We start from the raw sequence: 24851 nt of genomic DNA, 5'->3' as shown, positions 1-24851 counted from the left end.
TTTTTAATGAAAATAACACATCCTGGGGACTCGCTGTACGAGTCACTAAATTCAAAATCTAGCAACATTCCAAGAGCCCTGATCCACAAGAGGAGAGCTACCGTTAACGGGCGTGGCCGGTTCGTATCCTGGTTCCTGAGAAGGCTATTCGACCGGGGTGCGAGATCAGCTTCAAAGGGGTGGACGTCCGGATGGAGGCAGTGAGCAGCTAGCCGAATCTCCTTGCCACCAGCTTGAACAGCCTTTGTGCAGCCCTGCCGGGTAATACCCGTGGAGACACGAAGGTCGGACCCCAGAGACGGAGAGCTGGTTTTTACACAAACACACTCATCGGAGGGTGAGCGTGTGCCGTGTATCTAAAAAGCGAGATCTGACACCTTCATCAGCAGCAAAAACACTGACGTGCTCGGCCAAAAAAAAAAAAAAGATACACACTCAAATGCACAGGGGATAAAGAAACATGCAGGGATAAGCGGGATCTGTCTATCCCCTGGAGGCTTTCAGTACCTCATTGAAGCAATTTACTCCACGGAGGCCGTATCTTCAACCCCAGACTTAATTTAGCTGGTATGTTCCTGTCCCCAGCGACAAAGGGTCTGGACCACCTGTGTTTCGTAGCAGCAACTATGAAACAGGCTAATGTCTTTTTAGAGCATGTTGACTGCAGACTGCCTCTGAAATTTGTCCAGTACGTCACAATCCAGCACGCTGCTGTGCAAACGGCTCTGCTGCATTTTTTCAGACTGTTAATTCACCATGTGTTACTGAAGGACTTTTCTATCTGTACTCAAGTCAAATGAACAGCAAAAAGTACAACTTCAGCCAGCTATACATGACACAGTGATATAATATGAATGTGTTATTCAAGGTTATTGAGAATTGCATGCCCAGCAACACACTCACCTCCCAACAAATACAGCAGTGTTATAGGTCCACCAGACTTCCATAAAGGATTTTTATGAGGTGGAGATGTTGCGTTCCTCCCTTTAGTCCCTTTTTAGGTACTGTGTCTGTGAAATGTTGTTGCTTTATCTTTGTTTTAGTTCCCACTTGACGGTTTGATGTTGTAGTTATTCAGTGTTTCTTTAAATACACACACTCACTCAGGTTTCTTGGCAGTTTACCATCTGCACTTTGTTATATTGTCTGATGTGTGTTTGTATGCATGACCATGTCATCTGTCCTCCATCACACCTGTTCCACATTCCAATCACAGCACTAGTTACTCATCTGCTCATTTTGTGTCACTGTTTAAAGTTGATCACTGCTCTGGTTTGGTTGCCAGATTATTTTCTCGTGTTCTGTGTCCATGTGATTTTGTCCGTTGCCTCATTCCTCACCCTGTGGTTACTCTTCTTCCTGATGATCCCGCTACAGAGCAACCCGCCTCCTTTAACCTTTTGTTTTGGAATGTGCTCTATCTTTGTACAGCTTTGATTCACATTTTTGGGTAAATAAAGTACTACTTCTTTAATCTGCTGTGTGTCTGCATCTTGGGTTAACTCACTCACTCACTCACTCACTCATCTTCAACCGCTTACTCCAATTAGGGGTTCGGTGGGGCAGAGCTTATCCCAGCAGTCATAGGGCATGAGGGGGGGTACTCCCTAGATAGGATGCCAGTCTGTCGCAGGGCCACATATAGACAAACAAACACATTCGCACCCGCACGCACACCTATGGACAATTTAAAGTTTTCAATCCACCTAACCTGCGTGTCTTTGGATGCAAAAGGAAAACGGAGCACCCAGAGGAAACCCACGCAAACACGGGGAGAACACACAAACTACACACAGAAAGGCCACAGGTGGGAATCAATCACATGACCTTCTTGCTGTGAGGCAACAGTGCTAACCACTAAGCCACCGTGCTGCCCATCTTGGGTTCATTTAAGTCAAATCAAACAGGAGAAACCCCGAATGGGAGAACCTAAAAAAGAAACACCTTTAAAGGACCTGAATTTTAATATATGCACATAATGGGTCCAGGAAGCAGCCAATGTCTCATGGCTTGGCCACAGAACAACCATCTGGTTTCTCTAAATAAAGTGACACAGAAGAGGTTTTTGTTGTTGTTTGTTTACTTTGATACCGGTGATATTTTTGTAAAATAGTCACGCTTCACATAACGAGCACTCTCAGCTGGCAGACTAACACACATTTATTTCAAAATCTAGTTCTGCAAACTAAATAAATCATAATAGTCAACACAGTTCTTTTCACTTGGGCCTCAACATGGCAACACAAATCCACAGCTGGACATTCACTTCTCTTTCTTCAGTGGTCCTATTTAACTAGTCTTACTACTCATCTCTTTGATCACATCTGCAGCTGTCCTCTTCTGAATTACAGTTACTCCTTCATCTTTGAGACCGTATATATAAAGGCCAATTTTCTCCTCCCCACTGCAGCTGAACACCACAAAAGTCTCTCCTCGTCTCAGATGCAGCTAATTAACTGACAAGTTGCCGCTGCTGAGGGTCACACCGAGGGAGATTAATTGACATACGGACCATGTTATCAAACCAATCATTTATGGATGTCAAATGGCTATGACCTGCTGACAGGGCTGCAAGAGAATTTAAATGTATGCATCCCCACCCTCCTCCCTAAAAAGTGAAGTCTGCATCACAGGTTGTGGATAGTACTAATTTTTGTTGGTGCATAACATGCTAAACTAGGGGGGTTTGCTGAAAAACTGTATTGTACAATGATATGATGTGTCTGTTAACGTGAGAGGTGGCATTTTAAATATGCCTCCTCTCACCGATATGAGCCTTTCACGAACATATCAGTATGATTCTTGCTAATATGAAAACTTCCATTTTACAGAATAAATGGTGTCATTACATATACTGTATGCAACGCTGTTAGACATGGCTGGGACCCCATCACCCCTTGGTCACATTAGTTACCTACAAGAGACAGATGCAATGCAACCACCTGCCATTCATGTTCTAGCTGGAGTGAGAAAAGTGGTTGCTATGCGGCTAGCTGGGCAGGGCCAAAATAGATGGGAGGTCTATATTTGCAAATACTGAGCAACGTGACATGCAGTTTGATAATGAAATGTCAGGAATCTATATCATTTTTTAAATGTATACATTAGCAGATATATCAGTATCATAAATTTGTTACTTGCCAGTTTCCCTAATGAATCCATATTGCTCGGGCAGTAATTCACATCCCAGAAAGTATTCAATGAATAACAAACATTAAGTAATAAAAATAAACATGTAAAAAAAATTTCTATTCTCATTAATGACTCTGACTTGTTCTCTTGTTCCTCCATCTAAATGGTTATGCTTATTGCCTTTGTGCAGTGTGTCGGTTTTGCTGTTGGATTAGCGTATGCGCTCCAATGGGAAGATACATGTGTGTTTTTAGGGATGCAAAGTTTTTGACTTTTTAACTTTATTTTAAAAATATTAGCTAATTACAGTTAGTAGAACTCAATTTAATGTAAGCCAAGTGGTCTGGTAACGCAGGGGTCCCCAACTATCGGGCCGCAGACCAGTACCAGGACATTATTTTGTACATTATTTTGCACAGAAAGAATAAAAACTTTTTTATTTATTATTATTATTATTATTTTATTGACATTACACTGCAGAACTATTCAAGTCTTTGAATAATTACATATCAAGAAAACTGAATTGGTGTGTGTACGGACGGAGTGGCTGCCATGACTGGACAGCTTACTGGTTTCACTACTTCGATCAAGGATGTCACCACTGAATGAAGTCTACACACTGTGTCATCCATAGATAAATGCTGGCGAGCTGAAAAATGTCACCTGACCTTAACACTGTTTTGTGTGATGTGGTCAAAGTTATTAACCACATCAAAGTACATCAAAGTACACGGCCTTAACTGCTGCAGACTCTGAGGAGATGGACAGAACACAAACACCTTCTCTTACACACAGAAGTGAGATAGCTTTCAAAGACAGATTGCTGGACAGAGGTTTAGAGTTATGAGAACTGCTTCAGAGATTTCTTTTGGAAAAACAGACACAGCTGGCAGCACATTTCAGCAGCATAGAATGGGCCGCAAAACTTGCTTACTTGTGTGACATATTCAGCCTGCTCAGCGAACTCAATTTGTCACTTCAGGGAAGAACGGCAACTCTAGTTAAGACTGCACATAAAGTGGCTGGTTTAAAACTAAACTGGAGGTGTGGGGACACCAAGTGAACATAGGAATTTTTGACATGCTTCAAATATTAGCAGGGATTTTGGAAGAGACTGAACGTGGGCCTTCATTCTCCCTGCTGGTGCATGGTCCCTTATCTCAGCTTTCAAATGAGTTTGAGCATTACTTCCCAGCCACAAAAGAACCCTGAACAGGGAGGAGATGGATCCGCGACCCATTTGTGAACAAGCCAGGCGTGTTGACTTTGTCTGTACTGGAAGATCATCTGCTTGAGATTGCAAATGTTGGTGGCCCTAAAAGTGTGAGACAACTTCAAATATCCCAAATTCTGGATTAAAGTCAAGGCAGAATATCCCGAGGTCCTGAAGTAAAATATCATAATTACATTTACATATTTTTTTAATAAATTAATTGACTAAAAAGTAAAACAAAAGAAACAACCTTAGTGTCCACGTAATTGCATTTTCATATATATGTAATAATCAAATTATGTTATATTTTGTTATCAGTCCGTAGTAAAATTGTCTTGCCTGAAACCGGTCTGTGGTGCAAAAAAGGTTGGGGACCGCTGTGCTGAAAAGCTAATCTGCTAACAAATGAAGTTAGCTTTGCTAATTATCTGAATTTTGACCACCACTGGACCAGACAAATAAACTGGAGTGTTGTTTGGTCACCTTAGGTCAGTGGTTTCCAAAGTTTTTCTGCAGGACCCCCCTATAAGAATATAACAGTACAACCCTTGTGCATGTCCTTTGCTTTAACCCATTTTGCCACACTGTCATTTATCACTGTCATTTTCTACTCAAATAAAAAAAAAATCTCAAATGTACTAATGCAACTTTTTCCACTTATAAAAAACATCTGGGCATAATCAGGTTAATATTATATATACTCAACAAAAATATAAACGCAACACTTTTGGTTTTGCTCCCATTTTGTATGCGATGAACTCAAAGATCTAAAACTTTTTCCACATACACAATATCACCATTTCCCTCAAATATTGTTCACAAACCAGTCTAAATCTGTGATAGTGAGCACTTCTCCTTTGCTGAGATAATCCATCCCACCTCACAGGTGTGCCATATCAAGATGCTGATTAGACACCATGATTAGTGCACAGGTGTGCCTTAGACTGCCCACAATAAAAGGCCACTCTGAAAGGTGCAGTTTTGTTTTACTGGGGGGGGATACCAGTCAGTATCTGGTGTGACCACCATTTGCCTCATGCAGTGCAACACATCTCCTTCGCATAAAGTCGAAGAGAACACCTCTCCAACATGCCAAACGCCAGCGAATGTGAGCATTTGCCCACTCAAGTAGGTTACGACGACGAACTGGAGTCAGGTCGAGACCCCGATGAGGACGACGAGCATGCAGATGAGCTTCCCTGAGACGGTTTCTGACAGTTTGTGCAGAAATTCTTTGGTTATGCAAACCGATTGTTTCAGCAGCTGTCCGAGTGGCTGGTCTCAGACGATCTTGGAGGTGAACATGCTGAATGTGGAGGTCCTGGGCTGGTGTGGTTACACGTGGTCTGCGGTTGTGAGGCTGGTTGGATGTACTGCCAAATTCTCTGAAACGCCTTTGGAGACGGCTTATGGTAGAGAAATGAACAGTCAATACACGAGCAACAGCTCTGGTTGACATTCCTGCTGTCAGCATGCCAATTGCACGCTCCCTCAAATCTTGCGACATCTGTGGCATTGTGCTGTGTGATAAAACTGCACCTTTCAGAGTGGCCTTTTATTGTGGGCAGTCTAAGGCACACCTGTGCACTAATCATGGTGTCTAATCAGCATCTTGATATGGCACACCTGTGAGGTGGGATGGTTTATCTCAGCAAAGGAGAAGTGCTCACTATCACAGATTTAGACTGGTTTGTGAACAATATTAGAGTGAAATGGTGATATTGTGTATGTGGAAAAAGTTTTAGATCTTTGAGTTCATCTCATACAAAATGGGAGCAAAACCAAAAGTGTTGCGTTTATATTTTTGTTGAGTTAAATCAGTATAAATAAATATTGACAATCATTTAAATATCGTTACTGTGCATGCAGTGTAATGCAAGTGAAGTATACGTAAAAATCCTACAGGAATAACCTTTTTGTTTGTAATCAGGGGTGCCAAAAAGGGAGAAATAAGGAGAATAATCCCAGGGGCCCATGATGAACAGGGGCCCAGAGAGGCCCCTAATACAATTATAATACTGACAAAATAATATGACGCTCAGTAATAAACTTACAATCACTCACAATCACAATGTATTGGTAACGCTAAGTTTATTTGTTTTGGAAACATTTCTCAGTGCCGCCCTCTGTATTTACGTAAAATGGTTCAGTCCACCTGCTCCATCAGAAAGCTGTGCCTAATGACTTTTCACAGACAGGGAGTGCAGGAGGAGGTGGCAGGTAAAAAAAGAAAAGAAAACAAGCTCAGACAGCAGAAAGAAGCGACAGTGTGTCACCATGTTCTTTCATAGACAGCAAGATGGGTCTGTTACTGGTTCATCTGATGGAAAGTTCTGGAACATTAGCATGTTGTCTGTTCCTAGTTTCCATGCTAGCTCACTTTTCTCCCCATATTAGTTCATACGAGGGCTGTCAATAAAGTAACAGTCCTTTTTATTTTTTTCAAAAACTATATGGATTTCATTCATATGTTTTTACGTCAGACATGCTTGAACCCTCGTGCGTATGCGTGAGTTTTTCCACGCCTGTCGGTGACGTCATTCGCCTGTGAGCACTCCTTGTGGGAGGAGTCATCCAGCCCCTCGTCGGAATTCCTTTGTCTGAGAAGTTGCTGAGAGACTGGCGCGTTGTTTGATCAAAATTTTTTCTAAACCTGTGAGACACATCGAAGTGGACACGGTTTGAAAAATTAAGCTGGTTTTCAGTGAAAATTTTAACAGCTGATGAGAGATTTTGAGGTGATTCTGTCGCTTTAAGGACTTTTCACGGTGCGAGACGTCGCGCAGCGCTCTCAGGCAGCGTCATCAGCCTGTTCAAGCTGAAAACCTCCACATTTCAGGCTCTATTGATCCAGGACGTCGTGAGAGAACAGAGAAGTTTCAGAAGAAGTCGGTTTCAGCATTTTATCCGGATATTCCATTGTTAAAGGAGATAAAGGAGATTTTTTTAATGAAAGACGTGCGGACGGATCCGCGCGTCGGGACGCAGCCGACGCGGTGCGGCGGCACAGGAAAAACACCTCCGTGTTGATAACCATTTGTAAAATCCAGGCGGCTTTTGATGGCTTTCAGTGGAGTGAGTATATGAGAAATTGTTTAACAGGCAGGACATGTTCCAACTTTGTTATGTGTCGGACGCAGCTCGGAGAACCGACCAGCGTTTGAAGGACCCAGTATGAAATAAGCAGAGCACGGTACAAAGGCTAACTGAATTTAATACATAACAGTGAAGTGATACAAAACAACAAAAGAATGTGCGGTCTGGCGTGGTGGTGATACGGTGCGCTCCCAGCAGCGCTAACGGTCCGGAGCCAGAAGCCGTTCAGACCCAAGGACCCCGCCGACACCCCCCAGGTGGCCGCAACAAACCGAGTCTGTGAAAGAAGGAACCATTATGTGAGTCCACACTCTACACACAGAGAGACCACTCAAAGGTGTACATAAACAGCAAACACTTCCTGGCTTAATTACTAATCAGCTTCCCAACCTGCAGGCATGGAACATCCAGTTCACAAAACTCCACTGCAGTGGAAGCCGATACATGACTAACGTACAGCTCAATATAATAAGGTGTGAGGGACACCACATTTACTGACTGTATAAACGCTAGTCATAAAATCTAAAGTACCTCAGGAAGTGTGCTGACGAGCGTGAGACCTCACCCCCTCCTCTTTCACAGACCGTGCATCAAACCCTGGACGTTCTCTGCATCCACTGATGATGAGATGGCTCCCGAGACGACGATCTCACCCGTCTGGTCACAAGGTCGAGTCTCTGGCAAATACACACTGTATACTCCAGTCTTAAATGCCACCATGTTCCAATCCATATAGATGCACCACAGCTGTGAGTCCTGACGAGCCGCAGGTGATCAGGGTGAGGTCCTGATAGCCTCAGCAACACAGCCACTCAATCCCAAATGCAAGCCACCTGGAAGGAAAAACAAAAGACAGAAACAAAAAGGCAGCCAGGCCCCCCAGCCATACAACAGTACCCCACCCTCACGGGAAGCCTCCCGGCGACCACACAAACATGGCCCAGGAGAAACACCCCCCTCCAGGGACCATGGCTGGAAACCGCATCTGCATTCATCTTCCAACAGAATGGTTGATGTCCTCTCCTCTGGCTGCATCCTTGCCTTTGTTTCAGTCAGTCACTTAGCACAGGTGTGGCCAGGAGTTCTTAAACCTGTGCGGTCAGCCTTTATCCAACCATGTGCGGTCATTAGTCATAAAACAAAAAAGACAAACACAAACAACCAAAACACCCCCCCTCCCCAGGGGACCGTCCCATCAAACCCCGGGAAGAGGAGAAAAGAAAAACCCCAAACTTAAGCTTACAAATAAAAGTGCTAAAACACCCCCCCCCCCAAATGACATGTAGGGACCAACACCCCCCAGAGGACTTCCCGCCAGCTCCAGGAGTAATAACCACAGCCGAGGTCCCTCTGGGATCCAACGTCACCCACGGGGACTCCCAGCGCCTCCCAGAGGACCACTCGTCAACCCCAGGAGACGCCTCCCCTCATGACCAACGGACCCAGCCCCGGCCGTCTATGGCTAGATGGACCCACAGCCCTTTCCCCCCCAGAGGACACCACAGTCAAACCCTGAGGGCGGAAACTGGGGGGAAAAACAAGAAGAGAGAAAAAAAAAACATACAAACAAAACAACCCCAACCCCACCCCCTTGGCGCAGTGGACACTGGAAGCACGTCCAGTGTCACCAACCGTGACTATACCCCAGAAGCCAACCGGGAGGAGTGGAACAGCGGTTATGGTAAACGGCACAAAACGGCGCCACTCCTCCGACTTCTACACCAGCCACTAGCTGCGGGTATATCCCACTGCCCCAAACCTCAGCCACGCCGATGGCAGACGGCCAAAGGCGTGCTGAAGCCGGAGGTGGAACAGGGAATCAAAAAACACCCCCCCCCCCCCCCAGGTGCAGAGGTTACCCGGGAAACGCCCAGTATAACCAAACTGCACCACTCCAGCAACGCCGACACTACGGCTCACCCGGCTGGAGCCAGAGGAGAAGAGAGGGAAGAAAAAGAAAATACCCCAACCCCCCCTCCCGGGTGCAGAGGCTACCTGGGAAATGCCCAGCACAACCAAACTGCACCCCTCCAGCAACGCCGACACTACGGCTCACCCGGCTGGAGTCAGAGGAGAAGAGAGGGCATAACAAAAACAAACAAAAAAAAGAAAAAAAAAACCAAGTACCACCCCATCACCCCCCAGGGGACCGTCCCATCAAACCCTGGGGAGGTGAAACAAAAAGAAATAAAAAGAAAGACTAACAGACCAACATACAGTTGTTTGGGTCCTTTTTTTTTTTTTCTTCTTAGACAGGCTGCAGGGTCACAACCCCAGACACAAACAGTGGAAAAAAAAAAAAAATCCCACACAAAAACCAACTCAAAAAACACCCACACGAAATGAACTAACACAAAACAAATCAGTGACGTATACCGTTAAGCTCAAACAAATCGAACACAACTGTTCTAATTTAAGAGCTTAACGGTAATGTGACTAAGTCACCAAAAGAGGGAGCCAAAGTGCTAAAAATGAAAAAACCCCCTTTGGTGACAGAAAACAAACGAGCTGCATCTCTGTGCGCAGCTGTGTGCAACACACAACCAAAATGTGCTCAACTAAATAACGCCGGAGCTGATACAACAGACACAGTAGTTATCTTTATCCGGGGAAACGGGGCTACAACTGTAACACAGGAAGCTCAGCGACCCGTGCCACAGAGCTCCGCCGTGCGCATGCACCCATTACAGACACACTCTTGCAGCTCCCGTTTAAACCTCTTATCCGGTCGGAGCGTGACGCGAAGCCGTCGCCAGTCACACTCCACCACGACCCACGGATAAGGCACAATACAGGAACACGGCTGCAAGAGAGCACAAATCAGTATTCAGCAATGGGTCTCAAACACGCACCATCCGGGCGGAGAGCACCCGCAACTGATCCGGATAACTACTGAACGTCTGCTGCCGCCTACCCGGCGCGTTACCGTCTCTGCTACCGCTGGGTCCGTGATGTTTGGCCAGAGACTACTGTTATGTGTCGGACGCAGCTCGGAGAACCGACCAGCGTTTGAAGGACCCAGTATGAAATAAGCAGAGCACGGTACAAAGGCTAACTGAATTTAATACATAACAGTGAAGTGATACAAAACAACAAAAGAATGTGCGGTCTGGCGTGGTGGTGATACGGTGCGCTCCCAGCAGCGCTAACGGTCCGGAGCCAGAAGCCGTTCGGACCCAAGGACCCCGCCGACACCCCCCAGGTGGCCGCAACAAACCGAGTCTGTGAAAGAAGGAACCATTATGTGAGTCCACACTCTACACACAGAGAGACCACTCAAAGGTGTACATAAACAGCAAACACTTCCTGGAATCAGCTTCCCAACCTGCAGGCATGGAACATCCAGTTCACAAAACTCCACTGCAGTGGAAGCCGATACATGACTAACGTACAGCTCAATATAATAAGGTGTGAGGGACACCACATTTACTGACTGTATAAACGTTAGTCACAAAATCTAACGTACCTCAGGAAGTGTGCTGACGAGTGTGAGACCTCACCCCCTCCTCTTTCACAGACTGTGCATCAAACCCTGGACGTTCTCTGCATCCACTGATGATGAGATGGCTCCTGAGACGACGATCTCACCCGTCTGGTCACAAGGTCGAGTCTCTGGCAAATACACACTGTGTATTCCAGTCTTAAATGCCACCATGTTGCAATCCATATAGATGCACCACAGCTGTGAGTCCTGACGAGCCGCAGGTGATCAGGGTGAGGTCCTGATAACCTCAGCAACACAGCCACTCAGTCCCAAATGCAAGCCACCTGGAAGGAAAAACAAAAGACAGAAACAAAAAGGCAGCCAGGCCCCCCAGCCATACAACAAACTTGTCCTTAAGGCTTTCAACAGAGGTGTTTTTCCTGTGGCGGAGCGTCGCGGCGGCTGCGTCCCGACGCGCGGACCCGTCCGCACGTCTTTCATTAAAAAAATCTCCTTTAACAGTGGAATATCCGGATAAAATGCTGAAACCGACTTCTTCTGAAACTTCTCTGTTCTCTCACGACGTCCTGGATCAATAGAGCCTGAAATGTGGAGGTTTTCAGCTTGAACAGGCTGACGATGGCGGCTGAGAGCGCTGAGCGACGTCTCGCACCGTGAAAAGTCCTTAAAGCGACAGTCTCACCTCAAAATCTCTCATCAGCCGTTAAAATTTTCACTGAAAACCAGCTTAATTTTTCGAACCGTGTCCACTTCGATGTGTCTCACAGGTTTAGAAAAAATTTTGATCAAACAACGCGCCAGTCTCTCAGCAACTTCTCAGACAAAGGAATTCAGACGAGGGGCTGGACGACTCCTCCCACAAGGAGTGCTCATAGGCGAATGACGTCACCGACAGGCGTGGAAAAACTCACGCATGCGCACGAGGGTTCAAGCATGTCTGACGTAAAAACATATGAATGAAATCCATATAGTTTTTGAAAAAAATAAAAAGGACCGTTACTTTATTGACAGCCCTCGTATTTCCTAAGAAACCTCTGTCTTTATACATTTCACCATTGTTTCAGTTAACTAATCAATGCAGGCAAATGTTTAGCAAGCTGCTCTGCTCAAAAAATTATGCATGTTCCAAACAGACACATCAGGAACAACAGGCGTCTGTCAGTCACACACACACACACACACACACACACACACACACACACTGAGCAACTGTGTGTTGAATTGATCGATTATTATAGAAAAAAAAACATTAAAGAATAAAAAATCATTCTGAAATTAAAAAAAGCCTATTCAAAAAGTTGAAAAAGCATCAGCTATCACTGAAATATAACGTTTGGTCAGTAGTTTGGGACTCTCAACACTATCCATCCATCTCATCCACCTGTTTTGCAGTAGGAACAGAGAACATTTCTAGTGCGTACAGACAAGGTGACTGCTCTCAGTCCAATCAGAGAAATGTTTACATTTTCTGGAAATCAGAAGATTAAATAACAACAACCATATGGTTGTTGTTATTTAAGCCTTATATATGTATTTTTGTCAGTCGAGTTTCAGTCTTGCAGCAAATAATTGGATCTGTTTAATTTCATTGTATTTTCTGTGCTTCTCCTACCAAAAAACTGTGAAATCATACTTTTCTTTTCACAAACATGGAAATGATAGTTAAAAATATAATTAAAATGTATAGTTTTATGTAAAATAGTATCAAAATTTTGGTGTAGGAAAACCCAGTAAGTGGGGTCAGCGTACCCTGTAAGATTTCTTATCATGGGGGCTGAAAATCCCTGGCAGCGGCCATGTTTGCAATGAACCAGATTCATTTGCCTTCAAATCCCATACCACTAGTACTTCCTCTCACTGCCTTAGGTGATACCGTTTAGGTCAAAATCGGCTGTAAGCTCATGGACGACAAGTCGTGTTTTCTTCTTCTCTTGATCATTTTATTCTGCTTTTGGTCGTGATTGCCTCTCAGCAAATCCATCTGCATTAGACCAGCACCTGATGCGGACGTTACTGAAGGGTCTTTTCAGGGCAGTATCATCCCTGCACCCGGCAAAGAGCAGTCTTTTCGAAATGACAAATTTTCAAAAGCTTGACTTGACCAGTGATAAGCGCGTGTTGAACCCTGACTTCTTGATCATGTCATTACTAACACAGAGAGTGAAAGTCAGTCAACTTCTAGCAGAGAATACTGATGCACAGTCGCATATGAGGAGAGACTGATTGAACACCTGCTCAGTCACAGAACTGCACACCGACGTGGGCAGAGGTGGTATCACAGCACCGAGCCTCCTCTCGCTATTCTTAGACCTTGCTCTTTATCCCACAGTCACACATGACTACGTATGCAAGAACAGCGGGAGCACAGACTTCTTAAATTGTTATTTTTGTGCCCTTTTTTTTTTTTTACTTGGATGCATATTCTTAATTTTTTTTACCATATCGTGTGGGGAAATTATCCGTTGTATTCTGCAGAAGTCTACATGCATAAGAGACTCAAGAAATTCACATGCAGTTCACCTGTGATTGTATTGAAAACAGCAGCGATTGGCTTACAGCTAATTAGTGAAGCTAATTTTTCGTTTGTGGATTAGTTTTTCAAATAAACCATGAACGGACCAATTAGCTTCCACTAAATTTAGTTCTGCTAGTTCTACTTGATTGTAATAAAGCTGGATCTCTCCCAACATGCAGCCAGCAGGAATCAGCAAAGAATGCCAAATGACCAAGACGTTGAAGACAAGGTTAAGAAGGAACAGTCTTTCCACTTTGCACAGAGATCTTTAACCACAGTTCAGACTTATTTTGATCACAGTCTGCAAAGGACAAAAGGCCATTCAGCACTGTGAAAGTAGTTCAGATTAGTCTTCCATTCTGAAGAAAACCCACTTGGAGAAGGCCATACAAGAAGATGACCTTTATTTTTGGGTGTCACTTGGACTACAAGTGTAATGTTTTTGATTTTCAATTTCAATTTATTTCATTTTATACAGCGCCAAATCACAACAAAGTTGCCTCAAGGCGCTTCACACAAGTAAGGTCTAACCTTACTAACCCCCAGAGCAACAGTGGTAAGGAAAAACTCCCTCTGAGGAAGAAACCTCAAGCAGACCAGACTCAAAGGGGTGACCCTCAGCTTGGGCCATGCTACAGACATAAATTACAAAAAGAATTCTTAATAAAATGAATTAAAAGAGTAAAAAGCATAGTAACATACTATGCTCTGTGACCGGCAGACTTTTTATTCACCCTAGGGACACAAAGTAGTCCTGCACCCTGAGAACGCAAAGCCCAGGCCGGTATATAGGGTTTAATTAGATCAGCTAGGTAGGGAGGTGCCAGTCTGTGAACAATTTTATAGGTGAGTAGCAGAACCTTAAAATCTGATCTCACCGTTACAGGAATCCAGTAAAGAGATGCCAAAATAGGTGTAATGTGGTCAACCTTTCTGTTTTGTGTCAAAAGTCTGGCAGCAGCATTTTGAACCAATTGGAGACCCCAATTGGAGCAATGTTTTTGATGGGAAATTCTCTGATTTCCTCAGTCGTTGCCATCCATGACCCAAGAAAATTCCTTAGTCTGATGTATGTGGCAACACGCCGCACCAGCTCATGTGTGACATGACCAGAGTCTCCACCCTCCTACAGTTTTAACTGGGTGTTTTGTTTTTTAAACAGTACCTGGAGTGCCAATCCTGTCACCAACCCCACTGTGAGAGTGCTACAGGCTGCAAACAGAAGTGCACATTAACATCACACCTGGCACACATCAGTCAATGACTCTCTTGCTCAAGGGCACTCAGGATAAATTGGATTGGATCCCCTATCCCTTCAGTTCGAGGATAACCTGCGTCAGTTTCTCCCAAATTGATTCCAAGTAGCTTAGACCAACACTCAGTAAAGCTCTCCGTCTCTTCAAACACCGCCAGGCTGCCCGGCACCTGTAATCCTTCAACGACTAGATCAACATTTGTAAAGCTCGCCACTCGAGGCTGGAGTCCAAAAGTGACTCTGCCTGCTGTCAACGTCTTGATGCATCGATGTTTAAGATCTCTTCACGTTCCACTGATCAAAACAGGGGCTATGACACTGGCCTGTTAACAGAAACAGGTGGGGATCAGGGTCACCTACAAAGGTATAGCATCACATTACTATAAAAACACACCCTTTCTTCTCTCCCTGCAAAGGTGCCTCCTCCTTCCAGTGTCAGGGAAGCTTCCTCAGGATTAACTGCCTGGATCTTTGCCTGTCTGTCTTTTATCCCTTAACCCCTTAATTACCAACTTGTTTGTTTCCAAATGGAAAAGCTGCCCTAGAAACAGTTAGCACACGGCCATTTCGAGCCAGCCATGCTTGCTGAAATCCTCTTGTGAGATGGAGGATGAAGTTTAGAAAGTTTGAGTGACAGTACCATATGTGAATGTGTGGAATACAGTGTGTGTGTGTGTGTGCGCAAACGTCATGGAGATGGAACAATCCAGCTGTCAACACACCTACCGAACCACACGTCAAAGACCGGTGTCGTAATTATCACGTTGGACAGTTAAGCTACAATCTGCGAATCAATGAATGGAGACGTGAAGATGTGAGTTTAAAACCACGACATCACTTTACCACAAGATAAACAGTCAGTGATGAAAACTTTCTGGGCATTAAGAGATTTCTGGATCAGTATTTATCCTGGACATTCTTAAATTTATATGACGCATGTGATGCCTCAAAGAAAATGCTGACCGCTGTTAACGCTAACAACTACCCGTTGACTGCAGTTAGCATATGTGGAAGCAACATCTCCATCACATAGCCCTCTTTTGACTCCGCCCACTAACTGTAAACTGTTTATACACTGGAAAAACCCTCTGTGATGTCACCCACATGTTTACAGATGACCACAAAACCTAAAGACATATTTATTTAAGAAAGCTTTTCGCTAAATTTTAGCACACCTTTTACTGTTTTTATTCATTTTTGTGTCTCTTTCTTAAGTCTGCACTGTAGCACTTTGAGATTGTTTAAAAGTAAAGTGCATTATAAATAAAATTGATTATTATTATTATTATTACAGAAGAGGTCTTTGAATCACAAATGAATTGGCTCTAAATGTCACCATTTTAGCGGGTGCTGGACTCCACGCGTCTCTCAGCCAACCATAAATGGCTAAAGAGGTGATACATGGATAAGACCAGCATGAGCTGGGAGGGACTAATGAAGCATGAACATGGTGCCCATCTCAGTTACTAAAACAAGCCAAACCAAGACTGACTTTCAGATGTTTGATAACAGATATTTTTGTGGACGGGCTGATGGTTTTCATAACTGGTGTCTTGGGTGCTGGACTGTAGGTACATAAAGCCATGTCCTGCATATTTTTATGTAATTGTTGCACCAACCATTGGAGCTAAGGTCATCTTAGTGCTAGCACACAAATCATATTATATATCCCATAGTTATACCTTTTCCTGGGCCCGGGAAAGGGAAGGGAAGCAAATGATCATGAAATATTAAAATGATTGTAAAACATGATTATTCATACTTTAAGTCGTGTTTTTCTTAAAATAGTTTTTGAGGTCCTGCGGCTTACATACTTTAAAATCGTACACAAATAGAACCCAGTTTTCATATCAGTTATCATTAAAGTTGAAATTCATCACACATTTAATTTATTTTGGGATATTTATCAGATTTTCATATATTTTAATACTTTTATGGTGCATATATATATATATATATATATATATATATATATATATATATATACACAGTAGTGTTCAGAATAATAGTAGTGCTATGTGTCTAAAAAGATTAAGCCATGTTTTGAGTATATTTCTTATTGTTACATGGGAAACAAGGTACCAGTAGATTCAGTAGATTCTCACAAATCCAACAAGACCAAGCATTCATGATATGCACACTCTTAAGGTGAAACTGGGCTATTAGTAAAAAAAAAGTAGAAAAGGGGTGTTCACAGTAATAGTAGCATCTGCTGTTGACGCTACAAACTCAAAACTATTATGTTCAAACTGCTTTTTTAGCAATCCTGTGAATCACTAAACTAGTATTTAGGTGTATAACCACAGTTTTTCATGATTTCTTTACATCTGCGGGGCATTAATTTTGTTGGTTTGGAACCAAGATTTCTTGCTCATTTACTAGTGTGCTTGGGGTCATTGTCTTGTTGAAACACCCATTTCAAGGGCATGTCCTCTTCAGCATAAGGCAACATGACCTCTTCAGGTATTTTGACATATCAAAACTGAGCCATGATACCTGGTATGCGATATATAGGCCCAACACCATAGTAGGAGAAACATGCCCATATCATGATGCTTGCACCACCAGGCTTCACTGTCTTCACTGTGAACTGTGGCTTGAATTCAGAGTTTGGTGGTCGTCTCACAAACTGTCTGCGGCCCTTGGAGCCAAAAATAACAATTTTACTCTCATCAGTCCACAAAATATTCCTCCATTTCTCTTTAGGCCAGTTGGTGTGTTCTTTGGCAAATTGTAACCTCTTTTGCACGTCTTTTATTTAACAGAGGGACTTTGCGGGGGATTCTTGCAAATAAATTAGCTTCACACAGGCGTCTTTTAACTGTCACAGCACTTACAGGTAACTCCAGACTGTCTCATCCTGGAGCTGATCAATGGGTGAGCCTTTACCATTCTGGTTATTCTTCTATCCATTTTGATGGTTGTTTTCCATTTTCTTCCACGTGTCTCTGTTTTTTTTTTGTCCATTTTAAAGCATTGGAGATCATTGTAGATGAACAGCCTATAATTTTTTGCACCTGTGTATAAGTTTTCCCCTCTCCAATCAACTTTTTAATCAAACTACGCTGTTCTTCTGAACAATGTCTTGAACGTCTCATTTTCCTCAGGCTTTCAAAGAGAAAAGCATGTTCAACAGGTGCTGGCTTCATCCTTAAATAGGGGACACCTAATTCACGCACGTTTGTTCCACAAAACTGACGAACTCACTGACTGTTATTATATATATATATATATATATATATATATATTATATATACCACACTACTATTATTGTGAACACCCCCTTTTCTACTTTTTTTTTACTAATAGCCAAATTTCATAGCCTTAAGAGTGTGCATATCATGAATACTTGGTCTTGTTGGATTTGTGAGAATCTACTGAATCTACTGGTACCTTGTTTCCCATGTAACAATAAGAAATATACTCAAAACCTGGATTAATATTTTTAGTCACATAGCACTACTATTATTCTGAATCCACTACAAAAATCTAAACTACAAAAAACAAGGTTTCCTCCTTGGCCCTTGAACCTTCCACCAAGGTTTACAATCTTTTTTTTTTAATAGAAGGTACACAGCCCACAGCTTAGTATATGTAAAATATTGCCTTTTTTTTTTGCAACCCTATTTCAGTATTAAAGGGTTGCAAAGTTAAAAACCTTAGGCATTGGGTAGTTAAAAATACATAAATAAATAAAATGACAAAAACGTAACTCCTCCCTTCAATATTTGTACACTTTGACTGTCTGGACCTCTTCTTCTCTTGTGAAGCAGCAGAACATTTCGTTTTGAAGCGCTTACTGAAGCCAGCACCTCATTATCCTTTTCTCTCAACTCTGGGCTCCTCAACACGTGACAAAAACAACAATGTGTGACAATAAAATTGCCTCCCCCCCCTTCCCTTGTTCCTTTTGTCTTCCAGTTGCTTCTCCATTTCGAGAAAAGCGACCGTGGGCAGCTGCTCTGAAATACGAGCATGTAGAAAATGGAACAGAAAATTTGTTAACTTACGTAAGCTCCAAACTAACTGAGCCTTATTTGGCCAATTCCTTGAATATATTGTTTAGAAATGATGTTTATTTGTGCTGTGACATGATTTTACACCTCAGTGCGCCGATGCTTGCTTGGATTTTTCTGGAAACACATACCCCAGTGATTCCCAAAGTTGAAATTGTGAGTCAGACCCTTGGGACTATTATTTCAAGAAGCAATACACGTGTCATGACAAATAATACATGGATTCTTCTGCAAGCCAGACTGAAATATCTGCACGCACACACACACACACACACTTTGACCCACTTACTCAACCTTTTCTGATATTCGTCACAAAAGTCTTTGTCTACTTTAGGGCCCCTTCACACACTGAAAAAAGTGAAACACAGTGCACTTCATTCAAAGTACTTATTTACATTGGTCTAATGGAAAATTGTGGTTTCCAGTTTAAATCTGCTGGAATCACTTTACAAAATCATAACTATACATTGTGAGAAACTAAAAAAATTAGCTGTAACAAATTACATCAATTTTTTTAAGTTAATCCAAAGTAGCATTTTTTTCAGTGCACATACTGTAGAATGAATGTGGTCAATTGCGCACGAAGCGGGAAACGTATGCAATATGTGTAAAATCTGAGCTGCCTCTAACGCCTCGTACACCTGTTGCAACAACTACTTGCACACACCAGCAGCTGACAGACAGAGTGTGCGCTGTGAGAGCCCATTTGATTCCTCTCACGACAGGTGTCGGCCAAATTCCAGGTGACACACACGAGCATCTAACACTGCTCGCTTGGCACTTAGATAATGTGTGGCCATTCGCACTGTTAGCGCGGAAACAGCCAGCAGATGATCCCTGTCGAGCTGGATGTGAAATTTGTCTAAGTGCCCCCACGAGTGTGGCGTTGCAAAACAGTAACGCACATGTGGCGTGCCAGAGTGTCGGCTCGCCCCGCAACACGTGCCGTGTGTGTGTGACTGGTGTGTGTGTTGTGCTTGCTATAACTAAATAGCAGTAAAAATAACTAAAAAGAAATGATCACATAACACAGACACAGAGTGACATGTTGGTGTGTGCACTGAACTGACGGGGCGTGGCTGTCGACAGCAACAGTTGTTACAGCATAAAATGCAGCATTTGTAAATCAGCACTCTAATCATCAATTTCTATTTAATCCATGGTGGATGCAGCCTGTAAGCTGTTGCCAGGCAGCCACCATCTTGCTTAGCATTATTCTGCGTCATCAGGCATTAGTTTAAATAGAAATCTATGATGCGCAGGCTTAAACTTGGATGAAAGTGATCTGAAAATGCTGTTTTGTGCAGCGTTTGGGTCCAGCAACAAGCTGACAAACGATTGTCAGCTGGTTAAATAAAGCTTAAATAAGTAAATAATAATAAATTGTGGAGTAAGCTTTCATAAGTGCATATTATATGTAATAAAAATGATGTGGGGAAATGACTAATATTGCTGAATAAAGGTTAGAAAATTATTTATTTTTTGTCTCGATCTGTATTCTGTAAAGTAGTGACTTCAGTTTTACTGCCTGAATGCTTCGTCATGATAAATTTCTCACCATTCGTTTAGTGATTCAGTTGGAAGTCTCACTTTCATAAGTCTCAATTTATCTCTTTTTAATTAGCCTCAGGTTTTTCTTCACATCACAATACGCAAATATCTACGCCAAAGGGTGTACCTATGGTGTAAGTATCAAGTGTACCACATGTCAATGAGCCACTGCAATCAGAATTTAACTGAACATTGTTATGTATACTGCATTCGGTACATGGATGAGCACTGAGCGGCTGGCCTACCTTGTACATTGCCGGCCCGGATCTCCTCTCTGCTCTTCAGAACTGGCATGGTGGAGTTATCTTGGATTTGACTCCTCTCATAGCCTCAGATGAAGGGATGGCAGATGAAGTCGCACACAGAAGACTGAAATGTAGTCTGGCACTTGTCGGGGCAGGGAAGGGGCTGAACCGTTTTTGGGATGAATGAAGGTGGAGATGTGGCGTGTCGAGTGACGGCAGCTGTTAAAACTGAAGAGTTGAAACAAACTTTACACTGAATATGATCAAACTTTTGTGGCGTGAAATACACTGGAGTTAAATATGAAGAAGCAGATCAAAGCTGGTTAGAAGTGAGATTTAGAAAACTTAAAAAGAAAAGTAGATGGTGATGTGTGTGAGCTCAAAGAACCCAAAAGATGAGTGATGGTGGGGGTGGGGTGGGGGGGAAGCGATGACGGGATCCTCTTTTATTCTCCTCGTTCCATCAGATTCCTCCTCTCCATCTCAGATGCTGATGATGCAGCTCGCTGTGTTCTCCTCCCAGTGATCTGCAAGCGTGTGAACACGGTTGCCGTGGAGATGAGGAGATGAGCGGTGTGTAAGTATTTATATTCTTCCCCTCTTCTCCTTGGCTCCTTCGTACTCGGTCTCTTAGCTGGTCATGATGATCAGTTTGGCGGTCTGCTCTGTGCCCTCCTCTTCCTCAGTCTGCAGAGAGACAGACAGCGTCAGTCGACAGATGTGTCGCCGCTGAAGACCGGGTACCACCGTGTACACAAGTCAACCGCTGCCAAGGTCAAGACTTCACCCATTCAAGCATCTACAGTACATGCTGCCTCATCGCTGTTCTGCCAATAACAGAAAAACCTCAAACTAACATGCACATGGAATACAGTTTAATCTTTAATAATTTAGGGCATCTTCAGCTGCGCGCGTGCACAAGTGTTTCTTTCTTTCTGCCTTGATCAGATCAGGGAGCGTGTGTGCAAAAAGTTTAGTATGGAGCTGTGCATCATTTAACCTTAAAAAACTAAACTGGACAATATGTGCATGTGCAGAATTTTAATCCAGTGTAATAAATTATTCATTCAAGAGATTTTTATTTACAAGCGTCCCTCCCTCGGTTTCAAAGCTGAGCTGTGACTGCTGTAGTAGTGTTAAAATAACACCATTGCATGAAGACAGAATAATGTCAAACCTATGCAGAAAATTCCATGTTTCTCTTTCCTCTTAGCTTTTAAGAGTAGAGGTGGGCGGATCGATCCTAATATCGATAATATCGATATCAACGCCAGTATTGATATTGAACGATCCTTGTGTAAAAAGATCGATACTCAAGCTTTTTTTCTCTCCCGTACACACTGACTGCTGTGCACGCAGATTCATCAAAGTCTACTCTCTGTCTGTAAGAGCAGCGCTGCGCTGTGTCACACAACACGGAGCAACGCACCCTCCCCCTTCTGTTCTTTTGTTGTTGCGCTTCACGTGGCTCAGTGGCGCCAGCCAACACCCATGCAGGTAGTCTCAGCCTGGCCCGCCCATTCACCGCTCCTCAAGTCAGCCCTCTACCTCAGGAGATTTTGTTTTGTTTTAAGTTGTGTTGAGAGATATTTTTTAAACAAAAATATTGATTGTGATAATAAAGTATTTTGTTGTCACGTACAATGTTTGGCGAAATTCTATTGTAGGTCTTTTGGATCCTTTGGATCTATGAAGCTTAAATATGAAAAAGTATTGGTATAGGTATCAATGTCGGTGATACTGGGCCTGTATTTACTTGGTATTGGATCAATAGTAAAATTCCCGGTATCGCCCACCTCTATTCAAGAGTGTTTTACACTCTCTCTCTCTCTCTCTCTCTCTCTCTCTCTCTCTCTCTCTCTCTCTCTCTCTCTCTCTCTCTCTCTCTCTGCGTATCTTGTTTGACTGATCTGTCATGACTACATTCATACAAAATAATTTCCAAACAGTTATGTGAAGGCATGACAGTGGTTGAATTTTAGAATGTAAAGGTGCCTTGACATTTGCACACATTTTGGCTCCGCACTTCCGCGCAGTTCATCATGACAATGCCACCTGCTGTATTCCTAGCTGGATGCCGTGCTTTGTGCCCCTGGACACTGCGTATATAAAATAATCATTTCATAGTAGATTTATCATCTCAAAGTTGGCTGTTGAAAACACCTCTAATCACTTCAAGAATCACAGAGTACAGTTCCAGCTAGGGCTTGTCTCTCTCTCTCTCTCTCTCCTCAACCCCAGTCTCATGGATTGTCATGATTCAGCAGCACAAAATATACATTAATCTATTGGTTCATCATACTGTCACAAAAAGTGCTAAATTTTCATCATGGGAGCACAAATTCATTCTAATTCATTCAGTGATGGCTGCACATAATTAAAAGTGCAGTGGAGGGGTCGGGGTGATTATGGTTAGGGTTAGGGTTACAATATAAAGTGCCTTGGGGCAACTTTTTGTTGTGATTTGGCACTATATAAATAAAATTGATTTGATTAAATTTGTGCAGGTGTCAAGGCACCTTAAGCGCTGCTGAACAATCAGAAGATAATGGTTTATTGCTCAGATTTAGTACTTCTTTGGGTGGCCATTGTCTCCCTCCCACACTCTTCATTGAATGCACACTTTGATCATCTATCATTGTCTTTGTTTTTCACCCACCAACACTGCCACCACCAGGTGGTAGTGTTCAGCAAGTAGCAGGCAGGTCTTTCAGATAATACATATTCAAAATAAAGCTGCTTTTCTGACTGTAGTATTGTGTGCCAGCGTTCTCCATATTTGAATGATTTTGACCTCATTATATGGTCCTTTAAGCTGGAGTTGTAAAAGGTGATACCATTTATTGTTTTAAACAATTGTGTTAAAATAGCAGGTTGGACTTATTCATTTAATCCATTTACTTACTTACGGCATTTTACAGTGCCTAGGCTTATCCACAGTTTAGGAATAATCTTAAATATCCTTGTATCAATAACCCGACTGTTCTAAAACTAACTGGATATTTGCATTTTGTGTGTTAATTTACATAAACTGTGCCACCTAGCATTAGCTCCTTTGTGAACACCTTGGTCCAAACCACTTGTAAAAATCCGTAGTTCTGAGGTTTTGTTGGGTACAGAACTTGCTCAATCTTAACATAGTCTTAATGTCCTCCTTTGAGCATAAATCCTTTATCAGACTTTAACTCAGGAGATGAGTACATACCTTTAAGTCTTCATATTTGAACGGCTGTGCGGTGCTAGCTTAGCAATGTTGTTGGCCATTCGGCCGCTGCTCCCGTTTCTGTTTGGGGTCACCACAACAGATATAGCCAGATCTGCACTGGTATTTGGCACAAGTTTTACACCGGATGCCCTTTCTGACGCAACTCCAGTGGTAGCTGGAGAAACACACACAGCCGCTGGTGTTCCAAAGAGGTCTCCCATCCAAGTACTAACCAGATCCTGCACTGCTTAGCTTCTGAGATCTGACGGGATCAGGCTGACACAGAGAAGACCAGCTGCCACTAGCTTAACAACCCCTTTCCAATTTTTGAAGTGACGACCTAAATCATTCAGACTGTTTAGGCTCGGAGAAGCTCCTTTGCGGCCGCTGTTTTTCTGCTAACGGAGGAAGCCGTCGCATTTAAAATTTGTCACAACATCCTGGAAATCTGATAATATAGAAAGTGAAAGGCCACAGACCTTTTAAAGGGGGCATGTCATACAATTTGTGAGCAAGAGCATTTCAATCAGCAGGTGTTTAAAAACAAACCCACATTAAAGTTTGTTTCCGAAAATGCCACACAATCACAGAGGTGGTGCATGCAACCTAAAATAAATACTGTATTTTTAGGTTGAAAACATGTTACCTGTCAGTGCCTGTTGCTAAGGTGCTAGCACAGAGGGGGCGTATCTTTGTGCTGAAGGATGCGTTTGGCTACATGCATGGATACGTCCTAGCGTACTTTGCAAAATCTGTATGCATTTAGTAGTAAGTGAATGATGACAGTGCTCCAACAGACTACACTACACTACTCTACCCTATTCCATGATGCAGCTGCAGCCTGGTAGCAAAAACATCTTGGGAGGCATACATGAAAACAGCAGAGGCATCCAAGGTGCCACGGAATTGTACAATTATACATCAGGAACCACTTTGCAAAAACTGTCCCTCTCAAAATAAGACAAATAATCTGAAATCTAGCCAAACTGTCTTGTATTAAGCAAAACCATCTGCCAATTGAAGCTTTTCAGGTTTCAAATCCCGCAAAAAATCGGAGAGGTCGCCGCGCTGCGAGATCTCAGTAACATTGAGAACTGCATTGAGATGCTCTGATCACGCTTCACTTTAACTGCTGCACACGGACAACACAATTGACATCGCAACATAAAACTATTTTT

At 42.9% G+C, this 24851-nt stretch overlaps 1 pseudogene; it reads right to left on the bottom strand.

The window, feature by feature from the left end:
• Positions 1 to 24851, bottom strand: part of LOC117526616 — a 199944-nt pseudogene that overhangs the window by 162577 nt on the left and 12516 nt on the right.

This window comes from Thalassophryne amazonica, chromosome 15, assembly GCF_902500255.1.
Source record: "Thalassophryne amazonica chromosome 15, fThaAma1.1, whole genome shotgun sequence".
Classification (NCBI taxonomy): Eukaryota; Metazoa; Chordata; class Actinopteri; order Batrachoidiformes; family Batrachoididae; genus Thalassophryne; species Thalassophryne amazonica.
Note: the sequence above shows the minus strand (reverse complement) of the source record. Positions and strands in the feature narration are given on the sequence as shown.